The 13170-nt window shown below is 53.7% G+C and overlaps 14 non-coding genes across 14 annotated transcripts; all 14 read right to left on the bottom strand.

Annotated features, from left to right (window-relative positions):
- Positions 1–970: 970 nt before the first annotated feature.
- Positions 971–1134, bottom strand: LOC137067432 (U1 spliceosomal RNA). The gene has a single exon (XR_010903221.1). It is a non-coding gene; the product is annotated as a U1 spliceosomal RNA (small nuclear RNA).
- Positions 1135–1602: 468 nt separating this feature from the next.
- On the bottom strand, positions 1603–1793 carry LOC137067417 (U2 spliceosomal RNA). Its single transcript, XR_010903208.1, has one exon. It is a non-coding gene; the product is annotated as a U2 spliceosomal RNA (small nuclear RNA).
- Positions 1794–2826: 1033 nt separating this feature from the next.
- Positions 2827–2990, bottom strand: LOC137067330 (U1 spliceosomal RNA). Its single transcript, XR_010903131.1, has one exon. It is a non-coding gene; the product is annotated as a U1 spliceosomal RNA (small nuclear RNA).
- A 468-nt stretch (positions 2991–3458) lies between these two features.
- LOC137067416 (U2 spliceosomal RNA) lies at positions 3459–3649 on the bottom strand. The gene has a single exon (XR_010903207.1). It is a non-coding gene; the product is annotated as a U2 spliceosomal RNA (small nuclear RNA).
- Positions 3650–4682: 1033 nt separating this feature from the next.
- LOC137067420 (U1 spliceosomal RNA) lies at positions 4683–4846 on the bottom strand. Its single transcript, XR_010903210.1, has one exon. It is a non-coding gene; the product is annotated as a U1 spliceosomal RNA (small nuclear RNA).
- A 468-nt stretch (positions 4847–5314) lies between these two features.
- On the bottom strand, positions 5315–5505 carry LOC137066852 (U2 spliceosomal RNA). The gene has a single exon (XR_010902734.1). It is a non-coding gene; the product is annotated as a U2 spliceosomal RNA (small nuclear RNA).
- A 1033-nt stretch (positions 5506–6538) lies between these two features.
- LOC137067407 (U1 spliceosomal RNA) lies at positions 6539–6702 on the bottom strand. Its single transcript, XR_010903199.1, has one exon. It is a non-coding gene; the product is annotated as a U1 spliceosomal RNA (small nuclear RNA).
- A 468-nt stretch (positions 6703–7170) lies between these two features.
- LOC137067415 (U2 spliceosomal RNA) lies at positions 7171–7361 on the bottom strand. Its single transcript, XR_010903206.1, has one exon. It is a non-coding gene; the product is annotated as a U2 spliceosomal RNA (small nuclear RNA).
- Positions 7362–8394: 1033 nt separating this feature from the next.
- On the bottom strand, positions 8395–8558 carry LOC137067395 (U1 spliceosomal RNA). Its single transcript, XR_010903188.1, has one exon. It is a non-coding gene; the product is annotated as a U1 spliceosomal RNA (small nuclear RNA).
- Positions 8559–9026: 468 nt separating this feature from the next.
- LOC137067414 (U2 spliceosomal RNA) lies at positions 9027–9217 on the bottom strand. The gene has a single exon (XR_010903205.1). It is a non-coding gene; the product is annotated as a U2 spliceosomal RNA (small nuclear RNA).
- A 1033-nt stretch (positions 9218–10250) lies between these two features.
- Positions 10251–10414, bottom strand: LOC137067383 (U1 spliceosomal RNA). Its single transcript, XR_010903177.1, has one exon. It is a non-coding gene; the product is annotated as a U1 spliceosomal RNA (small nuclear RNA).
- A 468-nt stretch (positions 10415–10882) lies between these two features.
- Positions 10883–11073, bottom strand: LOC137067413 (U2 spliceosomal RNA). Its single transcript, XR_010903204.1, has one exon. It is a non-coding gene; the product is annotated as a U2 spliceosomal RNA (small nuclear RNA).
- A 1033-nt stretch (positions 11074–12106) lies between these two features.
- LOC137067370 (U1 spliceosomal RNA) lies at positions 12107–12270 on the bottom strand. Its single transcript, XR_010903165.1, has one exon. It is a non-coding gene; the product is annotated as a U1 spliceosomal RNA (small nuclear RNA).
- Positions 12271–12738: 468 nt separating this feature from the next.
- Positions 12739–12929, bottom strand: LOC137067412 (U2 spliceosomal RNA). Its single transcript, XR_010903203.1, has one exon. It is a non-coding gene; the product is annotated as a U2 spliceosomal RNA (small nuclear RNA).
- Between the last annotated feature and the right edge of the window lie 241 nt (positions 12930–13170).

Below are 13170 nucleotides of genomic sequence, written 5' to 3'. Positions count from 1 at the left end.
GGGGGAGGGTTGGCAAAGGCCGTACGTCGTAGAGACCTGAAACTTTGAGGGATGGTACTAGCCACTCGCTCTACAACATCACCAAGGCTGGCCCCCCGATGGGCCCGGCGGTGGCGCTACAGCCACCGAAAGTACGAAATGGCTCGTAGCTCCCAAACCGCACGCCGCAGAACCAAGTGTCTTATATCATCGGAATCCTTGGCTCGAGCCGAGCGAGACGCATGCCTCGGATTCGAAGGTTGCGCTGGCGAAATTTTCGGGTATTTGGGATTTTGTGAAAAACCTACTTTTGCACACTAGTCCTAGGTCTTTTGCCCGATCTGGCCCAAACCAGTGCAGAAAGATTCTCTGGAGTCTGACTGTCCGTCCAGATCGGAAAAAAAGTGGGAATTTCGATTCAGCTTGGCGGCGGCAGGCCGAAACCTACGGGCTGGGCGAGGCGGGGTCTGCTAGAACGGCTATAGCTCTTGGACGGAACGAGACAATTTCACCCAAGCCGGTACACCCGTGCACGGGCTCAGTCTGGGGTCAGGCGAGAAAGGACGCGGTGAATGGCCACCTAGTGGCGCTTTAAAATGAAAAAGCAACAACATGAGAGCGGCTATAGGCGAACGTATGTCGCGTGCTTTTTCACAGCACGCGCACGAGACAGTCGTGCCATACGACAGAAAACCTCCATCCGAACAACTTTGCCTTTGGGACCACTGCTGTCAATCAACTCGTCCGTTGAATATCAAAGTTTGTGGGAAAAACCACATTCGGCAAACCGGTCGCAGGTTTCGACAACCTCGATGAAAACAGACGCAGTTCAGTTCTCTGAACTCTCCGGGTCACTGGCTGACACAGCAGAAAGAGACAGAAACATAACAAAACTGGTGCAACTTCACCCTTTGGGGCAGTGGGCGGCGCCACAAGCGTCAAGAACCGCACGCTTTTTCCCTCCACGCTATCTGCTTTTAACCAGTGTGTACAGGGGAGAGCGCGAACGCAGTCCCCCACTACCATAAATTATGCAGTCGAGATTCCCACATTTGGGGAATTCGCAGGGGTCAGCACAACCGGAGTGCAATGGCCGAGCCTCGCCCTGGGTGAACCACCTTCCTGATCATGGTGTCTCCCCTGCCAGGTAAGTATGAGTTGCCTGGCCTCCAGGCAGAGGCGCCCTATCCCCCTTCGCCATCCTCAAACACGGTGACCTTCCCCTCCCCCAAGAAAAGGAAGGACGGGGCACCTTCCATTGCTTGACTGCTGCGTGCGTGCGTGCCTGACCTTGATTTGAATCAGGTGTCCCTAATCCATCCAACACAAACCCCTGATTCGACTCATCAGCTCGTTGGTAAAGACTCTCAAATAAGAGGGACATCAAAAAACGTGCTGTGACGGTGATGAGTCAGCCGGCCGGCAACCGACGCTTTTGTTCTTCTTTTTTCCCTATGCTCATATGACCGCAGCTTGCTGCTTTCTCTGTGGCACGGTCATCGTCAACGGTCACCTCATCGTCATTCTGTATGCGCTTCCTGCGTATTTCTGTATTCTCTGACAAAATTCCAGTGGTGTTGTTGGTTCTTCTATTAGTCACAACAATTCGCAGTCCCCAAAAAGGGGAAGCACACCGTTCCTGGAGGCACTGCAATACCAGGTCGATGCGTGGAGTGGACGGAGCAAGCCCCGGTTCCGGCTCCATGTGCCAAAAATCAATTTAATATGCAGTCCCCGGATAGGGGACGTATCAGATATTAAACTGATAAGAACAGATACTACACTTGATCTTAGCCAAAAGGCCGAGAAGCGATGACACAATGACGCAGCGGCAGGGGAGCCGGCAAAGGCGACGCCCATCTGGGAAGCGGTGAGGGGGGGGAGGGTTGGCAAAGGCCGTACGTCGTAGAGACCTGAAACTTTGAGGGATGGTACTAGCCACTCGCTCTACAACATCACCAAGGCTGGCCCCCCGATGGGCCCGGCGGTGGCGCTACAGCCACCGAAAGTACGAAATGGCTCGTAGCTCCCAAACCGCACGCCGCAGAACCAAGTGTCTTATATCATCGGAATCCTTGGCTCGAGCCGAGCGAGACGCATGCCTCGGATTCGAAGGTTGCGCTGGCGAAATTTTCGGGTATTTGGGATTTTGTGAAAAACCTACTTTTGCACACTAGTCCTAGGTCTTTTGCCCGATCTGGCCCAAACCAGTGCAGAAAGATTCTCTGGAGTCTGACTGTCCGTCCAGATCGGAAAAAAAGTGGGAATTTCGATTCAGCTTGGCGGCGGCAGGCCGAAACCTACGGGCTGGGCGAGGCGGGGTCTGCTAGAACGGCTATAGCTCTTGGACGGAACGAGACAATTTCACCCAAGCCGGTACACCCGTGCACGGGCTCAGTCTGGGGTCAGGCGAGAAAGGACGCGGTGAATGGCCACCTAGTGGCGCTTTAAAATGAAAAAGCAACAACATGAGAGCGGCTATAGGCGAACGTATGTCGCGTGCTTTTTCACAGCACGCGCACGAGACAGTCGTGCCATACGACAGAAAACCTCCATCCGAACAACTTTGCCTTTGGGACCACTGCTGTCAATCAACTCGTCCGTTGAATATCAAAGTTTGTGGGAAAAACCACATTCGGCAAACCGGTCGCAGGTTTCGACAACCTCGATGAAAACAGACGCAGTTCAGTTCTCTGAACTCTCCGGGTCACTGGCTGACACAGCAGAAAGAGACAGAAACATAACAAAACTGGTGCAACTTCACCCTTTGGGGCAGTGGGCGGCGCCACAAGCGTCAAGAACCGCACGCTTTTTCCCTCCACGCTATCTGCTTTTAACCAGTGTGTACAGGGGAGAGCGCGAACACAGTCCCCCACTACCATAAATTATGCAGTCGAGATTCCCACATTTGGGGAATTCGCAGGGGTCAGCACAACCGGAGTGCAATGGCCGAGCCTCGCCCTGGGTGAACCACCTTCCTGATCATGGTGTCTCCCCTGCCAGGTAAGTATGAGTAGCCTGGCCTCCAGGCAGAGGCGCCCTATCCCCCTTCGCCATCCTCAAACACGGTGACCTTCCCCTCCCCCAAGAAAAGGAAGGACGGGGCACCTTCCATTGCTTGACTGCTGCGTGCGTGCGTGCCTGACCTTGATTTGAATCAGGTGTCCCTAATCCATCCAACACAAACCCCTGATTCGACTCATCAGCTCGTTGGTAAAGACTCTCAAATAAGAGGGACATCAAAAAACGTGCTGTGACGGTGATGAGTCAGCCGGCCGGCAACCGACGCTTTTGTTCTTCTTTTTTCCCTATGCTCATATGACCGCAGCTTGCTGCTTTCTCTGTGGCACGGTCATCGTCAACGGTCACCTCATCGTCATTCTGTATGCGCTTCCTGCGTATTTCTGTATTCTCTGACAAAATTCCAGTGGTGTTGTTGGTTCTTCTATTAGTCACAACAATTCGCAGTCCCCAAAAAGGGGAAGCACACCGTTCCTGGAGGCACTGCAATACCAGGTCGATGCGTGGAGTGGACGGAGCAAGCCCCGGTTCCGGCTCCATGTGCCAAAAATCAATTTAATATGCAGTCCCCGGATAGGGGACGTATCAGATATTAAACTGATAAGAACAGATACTACACTTGATCTTAGCCAAAAGGCCGAGAAGCGATGACACAATGACGCAGCGGCAGGGGAGCCGGCAAAGGCGACGCCCATCTGGGAAGCGGGGAGGGGGGGGAGGGTTGGCAAAGGCCGTACGTCGTAGAGACCTGAAACTTTGAGGGATGGTACTAGCCACTCGCTCTACAACATCACCAAGGCTGGCCCCCCGATGGGCCCGGCGGTGGCGCTACAGCCACCGAAAGTACGAAATGGCTCGTAGCTCCCAAACCGCACGCCGCAGAACCAAGTGTCTTATATCATCGGAATCCTTGGCTCGAGCCGAGCGAGACGCATGCCTCGGATTCGAAGGTTGCGCTGGCGAAATTTTCGGGTATTTGGGATTTTGTGAAAAACCTACTTTTGCACACTAGTCCTAGGTCTTTTGCCCGATCTGGCCCAAACCAGTGCAGAAAGATTCTCTGGAGTCTGACTGTCCGTCCAGATCGGAAAAAAAGTGGGAATTTCGATTCAGCTTGGCGGCGGCAGGCCGAAACCTACGGGCTGGGCGAGGCGGGGTCTGCTAGAACGGCTATAGCTCTTGGACGGAACGAGACAATTTCACCCAAGCCGGTACACCCGTGCACGGGCTCAGTCTGGGGTCAGGCGAGAAAGGACGCGGTGAATGGCCACCTAGTGGCGCTTTAAAATGAAAAAGCAACAACATGAGAGCGGCTATAGGCGAACGTATGTCACGTGCTTTTTCACAGCACGCGCACGAGACAGTCGTACCATACGACAGAAAACCTCCATCCGAACAACTTTGCCTTTGGGACCACTGCTGTCAATCAACTCGTCCGTTGAATATCAAAGTTTGTGGGAAAAACCACATTCGGCAAACCGGTCGCAGGTTTCGACAACCTCGATGAAAACAGACGCAGTTCAGTTCTCTGAACTCTCCGGGTCACTGGCTGACACAGCAGAAAGAGACAGAAACATAACAAAACTGGTGCAACTTCACCCTTTGGGGCAGTGGGCGGCGCCACAAGCGTCAAGAACCGCACGCTTTTTCCCTCCACGCTATCTGCTTTTAACCAGTGTGTACAGGGGAGAGCGCGAACGCAGTCCCCCACTACCATAAATTATGCAGTCGAGATTCCCACATTTGGGGAATTCGCAGGGGTCAGCACAACCGGAGTGCAATGGCCGAGCCTCGCCCTGGGTGAACCACCTTCCTGATCATGGTGTCTCCCCTGCCAGGTAAGTATGAGTTGCCTGGCCTCCAGGCAGAGGCGCCCTATCCCCCTTCGCCATCCTCAAACACGGTGACCTTCCCCTCCCCCAAGAAAAGGAAGGACGGGGCACCTTCCATTGCTTGACTGCTGCGTGCGTGCGTGCCTGACCTTGATTTGAATCAGGTGTCCCTAATCCATCCAACACAAACCCCTGATTCGACTCATCAGCTCGTTGGTAAAGACTCTCAAATAAGAGGGACATCAAAAAACGTGCTGTGACGGTGATGAGTCAGCCGGCCGGCAACCGACGCTTTTGTTCTTCTTTTTTCCCTATGCTCATATGACCGCAGCTTGCTGCTTTCTCTGTGGCACGGTCATCGTCAACGGTCACCTCATCGTCATTCTGTATGCGCTTCCTGCGTATTTCTGTATTCTCTGACAAAATTCCAGTGGTGTTGTTGGTTCTTCTATTAGTCACAACAATTCGCAGTCCCCAAAAAGGGGAAGCACACCGTTCCTGGAGGCACTGCAATACCAGGTCGATGCGTGGAGTGGACGGAGAAAGCCCCGGTTCCGGCTCCATGTGCCAAAAATCAATTTAATATGCAGTCCCCGGATAGGGGACGTATCAGATATTAAACTGATAAGAACAGATACTACACTTGATCTTAGCCAAAAGGCCGAGAAGCGATGACACAATGACGCAGCGGCAGGGGAGCCGGCAAAGGCGACGCCCATCTGGGAAGCGGTGAGGGGGGGGAGGGTTGGCAAAGGCCGTACGTCGTAGAGACCTGAAACTTTGAGGGATGGTACTAGCCACTCGCTCTACAACATCACCAAGGCTGGCCCCCCGATGGGCCCGGCGGTGGCGCTACAGCCACCGAAAGTACGAAATGGCTCGTAGCTCCCAAACCGCACGCCGCAGAACCAAGTGTATTATATCATCGGAATCCTTGGCTCGAGCCGAGCGAGACGCATGCCTCGGATTCGAAGGTTGCGCTGGCGAAATTTTCGGGTATTTGGGATTTTGTGAAAAACCTACTTTTGCACACTAGTCCTAGGTCTTTTGCCCGATCTGGCCCAAACCAGTGCAGAAAGATTCTCTGGAGTCTGACTGTCCGTCCAGATCGGAAAAAAAGTGGGAATTTCGATTCAGCTTGGCGGCGGCAGGCCGAAACCTACGGGCTGGGCGAGGCGGGGTCTGCTAGAACGGCTATAGCTCTTGGACGGAACGAGACAATTTCACCCAAGCCGGTACACCCGTGCACGGGCTCAGTCTGGGGTCAGGCGAGAAAGGACGCGGTGAATGGCCACCTAGTGGCGCTTTAAAATGAAAAAGCAACAACATGAGAGCGGCTATAGGCGAACGTATGTCGCGTGCTTTTTCACAGCACGCGCACGAGACAGTCGTGCCATACGACAGAAAACCTCCATCCGAACAACTTTGCCTTTGGGACCACTGCTGTCAATCAACTCGTCCGTTGAATATCAAAGTTTGTGGGAAAAACCACATTCGGCAAACCGGTCGCAGGTTTCGACAACCTCGATGAAAACAGACGCAGTTCAGTTCTCTGAACTCTCCGGGTCACTGGCTGACACAGCAGAAAGAGACAGAAACATAACAAAACTGGTGCAACTTCACCCTTTGGGGCAGTGGGCGGCGCCACAAGCGTCAAGAACCGCACGCTTTTTCCCTCCACGCTATCTGCTTTTAACCAGTGTGTACAGGGGAGAGCGCGAACGCAGTCCCCCACTACCATAAATTATGCAGTCGAGATTCCCACATTTGGGGAATTCGCAGGGGTCAGCACAACCGGAGTGCAATGGCCGAGCCTCGCCCTGGGTGAACCACCTTCCTGATCATGGTGTCTCCCCTGCCAGGTAAGTATGAGTTGCCTGGCCTCCAGGCAGAGGCGCCCTATCCCCCTTCGCCATCCTCAAACACGGTGACCTTCCCCTCCCCCAAGAAAAGGAAGGACGGGGCACCTTCCATTGCTTGACTGCTGCGTGCGTGCGTGCCTGACCTTGATTTGAATCAGGTGTCCCTAATCCATCCAACACAAACCCCTGATTCGACTCATCAGCTCGTTGGTAAAGACTCTCAAATAAGAGGGACATCAAAAAACGTGCTGTGACGGTGATGAGTCAGCCGGCCGGCAACCGACGCTTTTGTTCTTCTTTTTTCCCTATGCTCATATGACCGCAGCTTGCTGCTTTCTCTGTGGCACGGTCATCGTCAACGGTCACCTCATCGTCATTCTGTATGCGCTTCCTGCGTATTTCTGTATTCTCTGACAAAATTCCAGTGGTGTTGTTGGTTCTTCTATTAGTCACAACAATTCGCAGTCCCCAAAAAGGGGAAGCACACCGTTCCTGGAGGCACTGCAATACCAGGTCGATGCGTGGAGTGGACGGAGCAAGCCCCGGTTCCGGCTCCATGTGCCAAAAATCAATTTAATATGCAGTCCCCGGATAGGGGACGTATCAGATATTAAACTGATAAGAACAGATACTACACTTGATCTTAGCCAAAAGGCCGAGAAGCGATGACACAATGACGCAGCGGCAGGGGAGCCGGCAAAGGCGACGCCCATCTGGGAAGCGGTGAGGGGGGGGAGGGTTGGCAAAGGCCGTACGTCGTAGAGACCTGAAACTTTGAGGGATGGTACTAGCCACTCGCTCTACAACATCACCAAGGCTGGCCCCCCGATGGGCCCGGCGGTGGCGCTACAGCCACCGAAAGTACGAAATGGCTCGTAGCTCCCAAACCGCACGCCGCAGAACCAAGTGTCTTATATCATCGGAATCCTTGGCTCGAGCCGAGCGAGACGCATGCCTCGGATTCGAAGGTTGCGCTGGCGAAATTTTCGGGTATTTGGGATTTTGTGAAAAACCTACTTTTGCACACTAGTCCTAGGTCTTTTGCCCGATCTGGCCCAAACCAGTGCAGAAAGATTCTCTGGAGTCTGACTGTCCGTCCAGATCGGAAAAAAAGTGGGAATTTCGATTCAGCTTGGCGGCGGCAGGCCGAAACCTACGGGCTGGGCGAGGCGGGGTCTGCTAGAACGGCTATAGCTCTTGGACGGAACGAGACAATTTCACCCAAGCCGGTACACCCGTGCACGGGCTCAGTCTGGGGTCAGGCGAGAAAGGACGCGGTGAATGGCCACCTAGTGGCGCTTTAAAATGAAAAAGCAACAACATGAGAGCGGCTATAGGCGAACGTATGTCGCGTGCTTTTTCACAGCACGCGCACGAGACAGTCGTGCCATACGACAGAAAACCTCCATCCGAACAACTTTGCCTTTGGGACCACTGCTGTCAATCAACTCGTCCGTTGAATATCAAAGTTTGTGGGAAAAACCACATTCGGCAAACCGGTCGCAGGTTTCGACAACCTCGATGAAAACAGACGCAGTTCAGTTCTCTGAACTCTCCGGGTCACTGGCTGACACAGCAGAAAGAGACAGAAACATAACAAAACTGGTGCAACTTCACCCTTTGGGGCAGTGGGCGGCGCCACAAGCGTCAAGAACCGCACGCTTTTTCCCTCCACGCTATCTGCTTTTAACCAGTGTGTACAGGGGAGAGCGCGAACGCAGTCCCCCACTACCATAAATTATGCAGTCGAGATTCCCACATTTGGGGAATTCGCAGGGGTCAGCACAACCGGAGTGCAATGGCCGAGCCTCGCCCTGGGTGAACCACCTTCCTGATCATGGTGTCTCCCCTGCCAGGTAAGTATGAGTAGCCTGGCCTCCAGGCAGAGGCGCCCTATCCCCCTTCGCCATCCTCAAACACGGTGACCTTCCCCTCCCCCAAGAAAAGGAAGGACGGGGCACCTTCCATTGCTTGACTGCTGCGTGCGTGCGTGCCTGACCTTGATTTGAATCAGGTGTCCCTAATCCATCCAACACAAACCCCTGATTCGACTCATCAGCTCGTTGGTAAAGACTCTCAAATAAGAGGGACATCAAAAAACGTGCTGTGACGGTGATGAGTCAGCCGGCCGGCAACCGACGCTTTTGTTCTTCTTTTTTCCCTATGCTCATATGACCGCAGCTTGCTGCTTTCTCTGTGGCACGGTCATCGTCAACGGTCACCTCATCGTCATTCTGTATGCGCTTCCTGCGTATTTCTGTATTCTCTGACAAAATTCCAGTGGTGTTGTTGGTTCTTCTATTAGTCACAACAATTCGCAGTCCCCAAAAAGGGGAAGCACACCGTTCCTGGAGGCACTGCAATACCAGGTCGATGCGTGGAGTGGACGGAGCAAGCCCCGGTTCCGGCTCCATGTGCCAAAAATCAATTTAATATGCAGTCCCCGGATAGGGGACGTATCAGATATTAAACTGATAAGAACAGATACTACACTTGATCTTAGCCAAAAGGCCGAGAAGCGATGACACAATGACGCAGCGGCAGGGGAGCCGGCAAAGGCGACGCCCATCTGGGAAGCGGGGAGGGGGGGGAGGGTTGGCAAAGGCCGTACGTCGTAGAGACCTGAAACTTTGAGGGATGGTACTAGCCACTCGCTCTACAACATCACCAAGGCTGGCCCCCCGATGGGCCCGGCGGTGGCGCTACAGCCACCGAAAGTACGAAATGGCTCGTAGCTCCCAAACCGCACGCCGCAGAACCAAGTGTCTTATATCATCGGAATCCTTGGCTCGAGCCGAGCGAGACGCATGCCTCGGATTCGAAGGTTGCGCTGGCGAAATTTTCGGGTATTTGGGATTTTGTGAAAAACCTACTTTTGCACACTAGTCCTAGGTCTTTTGCCCGATCTGGCCCAAACCAGTGCAGAAAGATTCTCTGGAGTCTGACTGTCCGTCCAGATCGGAAAAAAAGTGGGAATTTCGATTCAGCTTGGCGGCGGCAGGCCGAAACCTACGGGCTGGGCGAGGCGGGGTCTGCTAGAACGGCTATAGCTCTTGGACGGAACGAGACAATTTCACCCAAGCCGGTACACCCGTGCACGGGCTCAGTCTGGGGTCAGGCGAGAAAGGACGCGGTGAATGGCCACCTAGTGGCGCTTTAAAATGAAAAAGCAACAACATGAGAGCGGCTATAGGCGAACGTATGTCGCGTGCTTTTTCACAGCACGCGCACGAGACAGTCGTACCATACGACAGAAAACCTCCATCCGAACAACTTTGCCTTTGGGACCACTGCTGTCAATCAACTCGTCCGTTGAATATCAAAGTTTGTGGGAAAAACCACATTCGGCAAACCGGTCGCAGGTTTCGACAACCTCGATGAAAACAGACGCAGTTCAGTTCTCTGAACTCTCCGGGTCACTGGCTGACACAGCAGAAAGAGACAGAAACATAACAAAACTGGTGCAACTTCACCCTTTGGGGCAGTGGGCGGCACCACAAGCGTCAAGAACCGCACGCTTTTTCCCTCCACGCTATCTGCTTTTAACCAGTGTGTACAGGGGAGAGCGCGAACGCAGTCCCCCACTACCATAAATTATGCAGTCGAGATTCCCACATTTGGGGAATTCGCAGGGGTCAGCACAACCGGAGTGCAATGGCCGAGCCTCGCCCTGGGTGAACCACCTTCCTGATCATGGTGTCTCCCCTGCCAGGTAAGTATGAGTTGCCTGGCCTCCAGGCAGAGGCGCCCTATCCCCCTTCGCCATCCTCAAACACGGTGACCTTCCCCTCCCCCAAGAAAAGGAAGGACGGGGCACCTTCCATTGCTTGACTGCTGCGTGCGTGCGTGCCTGACCTTGATTTGAATCAGGTGTCCCTAATCCATCCAACACAAACCCCTGATTCGACTCATCAGCTCGTTGGTAAAGACTCTCAAATAAGAGGGACATCAAAAAACGTGCTGTGACGGTGATGAGTCAGCCGGCCGGCAACCGACGCTTTTGTTCTTCTTTTTTCCCTATGCTCATATGACCGCAGCTTGCTGCTTTCTCTGTGGCACGGTCATCGTCAACGGTCACCTCATCGTCATTCTGTATGCGCTTCCTGCGTATTTCTGTATTCTCTGACAAAATTCCAGTGGTGTTGTTGGTTCTTCTATTAGTCACAACAATTCGCAGTCCCCAAAAAGGGGAAGCACACCGTTCCTGGAGGCACTGCAATACCAGGTCGATGCGTGGAGTGGACGGAGCAAGCCCCGGTTCCGGCTCCATGTGCCAAAAATCAATTTAATATGCAGTCCCCGGATAGGGGACGTATCAGATATTAAACTGATAAGAACAGATACTACACTTGATCTTAGCCAAAAGGCCGAGAAGCGATGACACAATGACGCAGCGGCAGGGGAGCCGGCAAAGGCGACGCCCATCTGGGAAGCGGTGAGGGGGGGGAGGGTTGGCAAAGGCCGTACGTCGTAGAGACCTGAAACTTTGAGGGATGGTACTAGCCACTCGCTCTACAACATCACCAAGGCTGGCCCCCCGATGGGCCCGGCGGTGGCGCTACAGCCACCGAAAGTACGAAATGGCTCGTAGCTCCCAAACCGCACGCCGCAGAACCAAGTGTCTTATATCATCGGAATCCTTGGCTCGAGCCGAGCGAGACGCATGCCTCGGATTCGAAGGTTGCGCTGGCGAAATTTTCGGGTATTTGGGATTTTGTGAAAAACCTACTTTTGCACACTAGTCCTAGGTCTTTTGCCCGATCTGGCCCAAACCAGTGCAGAAAGATTCTCTGGAGTCTGACTGTCCGTCCAGATCGGAAAAAAAGTGGGAATTTCGATTCAGCTTGGCGGCGGCAGGCCGAAACCTACGGGCTGGGCGAGGCGGGGTCTGCTAGAACGGCTATAGCTCTTGGACGGAACGAGACAATTTCACCCAAGCCGGTACACCCGTGCACGGGCTCAGTCTGGGGTCAGGCGAGAAAGGACGCGGTGAATGGCCACCTAGTGGCGCTTTAAAATGAAAAAGCAACAACATGAGAGCGGCTATAGGCGAACGTATGTCGCGTGCTTTTTCACAGCACGCGCACGAGACAGTCGTGCCATACGACAGAAAACCTCCATCCGAACAACTTTGCCTTTGGGACCACTGCTGTCAATCAACTCGTCCGTTGAATATCAAAGTTTGTGGGAAAAACCACATTCGGCAAACCGGTCGCAGGTTTCGACAACCTCGATGAAAACAGACGCAGTTCAGTTCTCTGAACTCTCCGGGTCACTGGCTGACACAGCAGAAAGAGACAGAAACATAACAAAACTGGTGCAACTTCACCCTTTGGGGCAGTGGGCGGCGCCACAAGCGTCAAGAACCGCACGCTTTTTCCCTCCACGCTATCTGCTTTTAACCAGTGTGTACAGGGGAGAGCGCGAACGCAGTCCCCCACTACCATAAATTATGCAGTCGAGATTCCCACATTTGGGGAATTCGCAGGGGTCAGCACAACCGGAGTGCAATGGCCGAGCCTCGCCCTGGGTGAACCACCTTCCTGATCATGGTGTCTCCCCTGCCAGGTAAGTATGAGTAGCCTGGCCTCCAGGCAGAGGCGCCCTATCCCCCTTCGCCATCCTCAAACACGGTGACCTTCCCCTCCCCCAAGAAAAGGAAGGACGGGGCACCTTCCATTGCTTGACTGCTGCGTGCGTGCGTGCCTGACCTTGATTTGAATCAGGTGTCCCTAATCCATCCAACACAAACCCCTGATTCGACTCATCAGCTCGTTGGTAAAGACTCTCAAATAAGAGGGACATCAAAAAACGTGCTGTGACGGTGATGAGTCAGCCGGCCGGCAACCGACGCTTTTGTTCTTCTTTTTTCCCTATGCTCATATGACCGCAGCTTGCTGCTTTCTCTGTGGCACGGTCATCGTCAACGGTCACCTCATCGTCATTCTGTATGCGCTTCCTGCGTATTTCTGTATTCTCTGACAAAATTCCAGTGGTGTTGTTGGTTCTTCTATTAGTCACAACAATTCGCAGTCCCCAAAAAGGGGAAGCACACCGTTCCTGGAGGCACTGCAATACCAGGTCGATGCGTGGAGTGGACGGAGCAAGCCCCGGTTCCGGCTCCATGTGCCAAAAATCAATTTAATATGCAGTCCCCGGATAGGGGACGTATCAGATATTAAACTGATAAGAACAGATACTACACTTGATCTTAGCCAAAAGGCCGAGAAGCGATGACACAATGACGCAGCGGCAGGGGAGCCGGCAAAGGCGACGCCCATCTGGGAAGCGGGGAGGGGGGGGAGGGTTGGCAAAGGCCGTACGTCGTAGAGACCTGAAACTTTGAGGGATGGTACTAGCCACTCGCTCTACAACATCACCAAGGCTGGCCCCCCGATGGGCCCGGCGGTGGCGCTACAGCCACCGAAAGTACGAAATGGCTCGTAGCTCCCAAACCGCACGCCGCAGAACCAAGT

This window comes from Pseudorasbora parva, unplaced genomic scaffold, assembly GCF_024679245.1.
Source record: "Pseudorasbora parva isolate DD20220531a unplaced genomic scaffold, ASM2467924v1 scaffold_33, whole genome shotgun sequence".
Lineage (NCBI taxonomy): Eukaryota > Metazoa > Chordata > Actinopteri > Cypriniformes > Gobionidae > Pseudorasbora > Pseudorasbora parva.
Note: the sequence above shows the minus strand (reverse complement) of the source record. Positions and strands in the feature narration are given on the sequence as shown.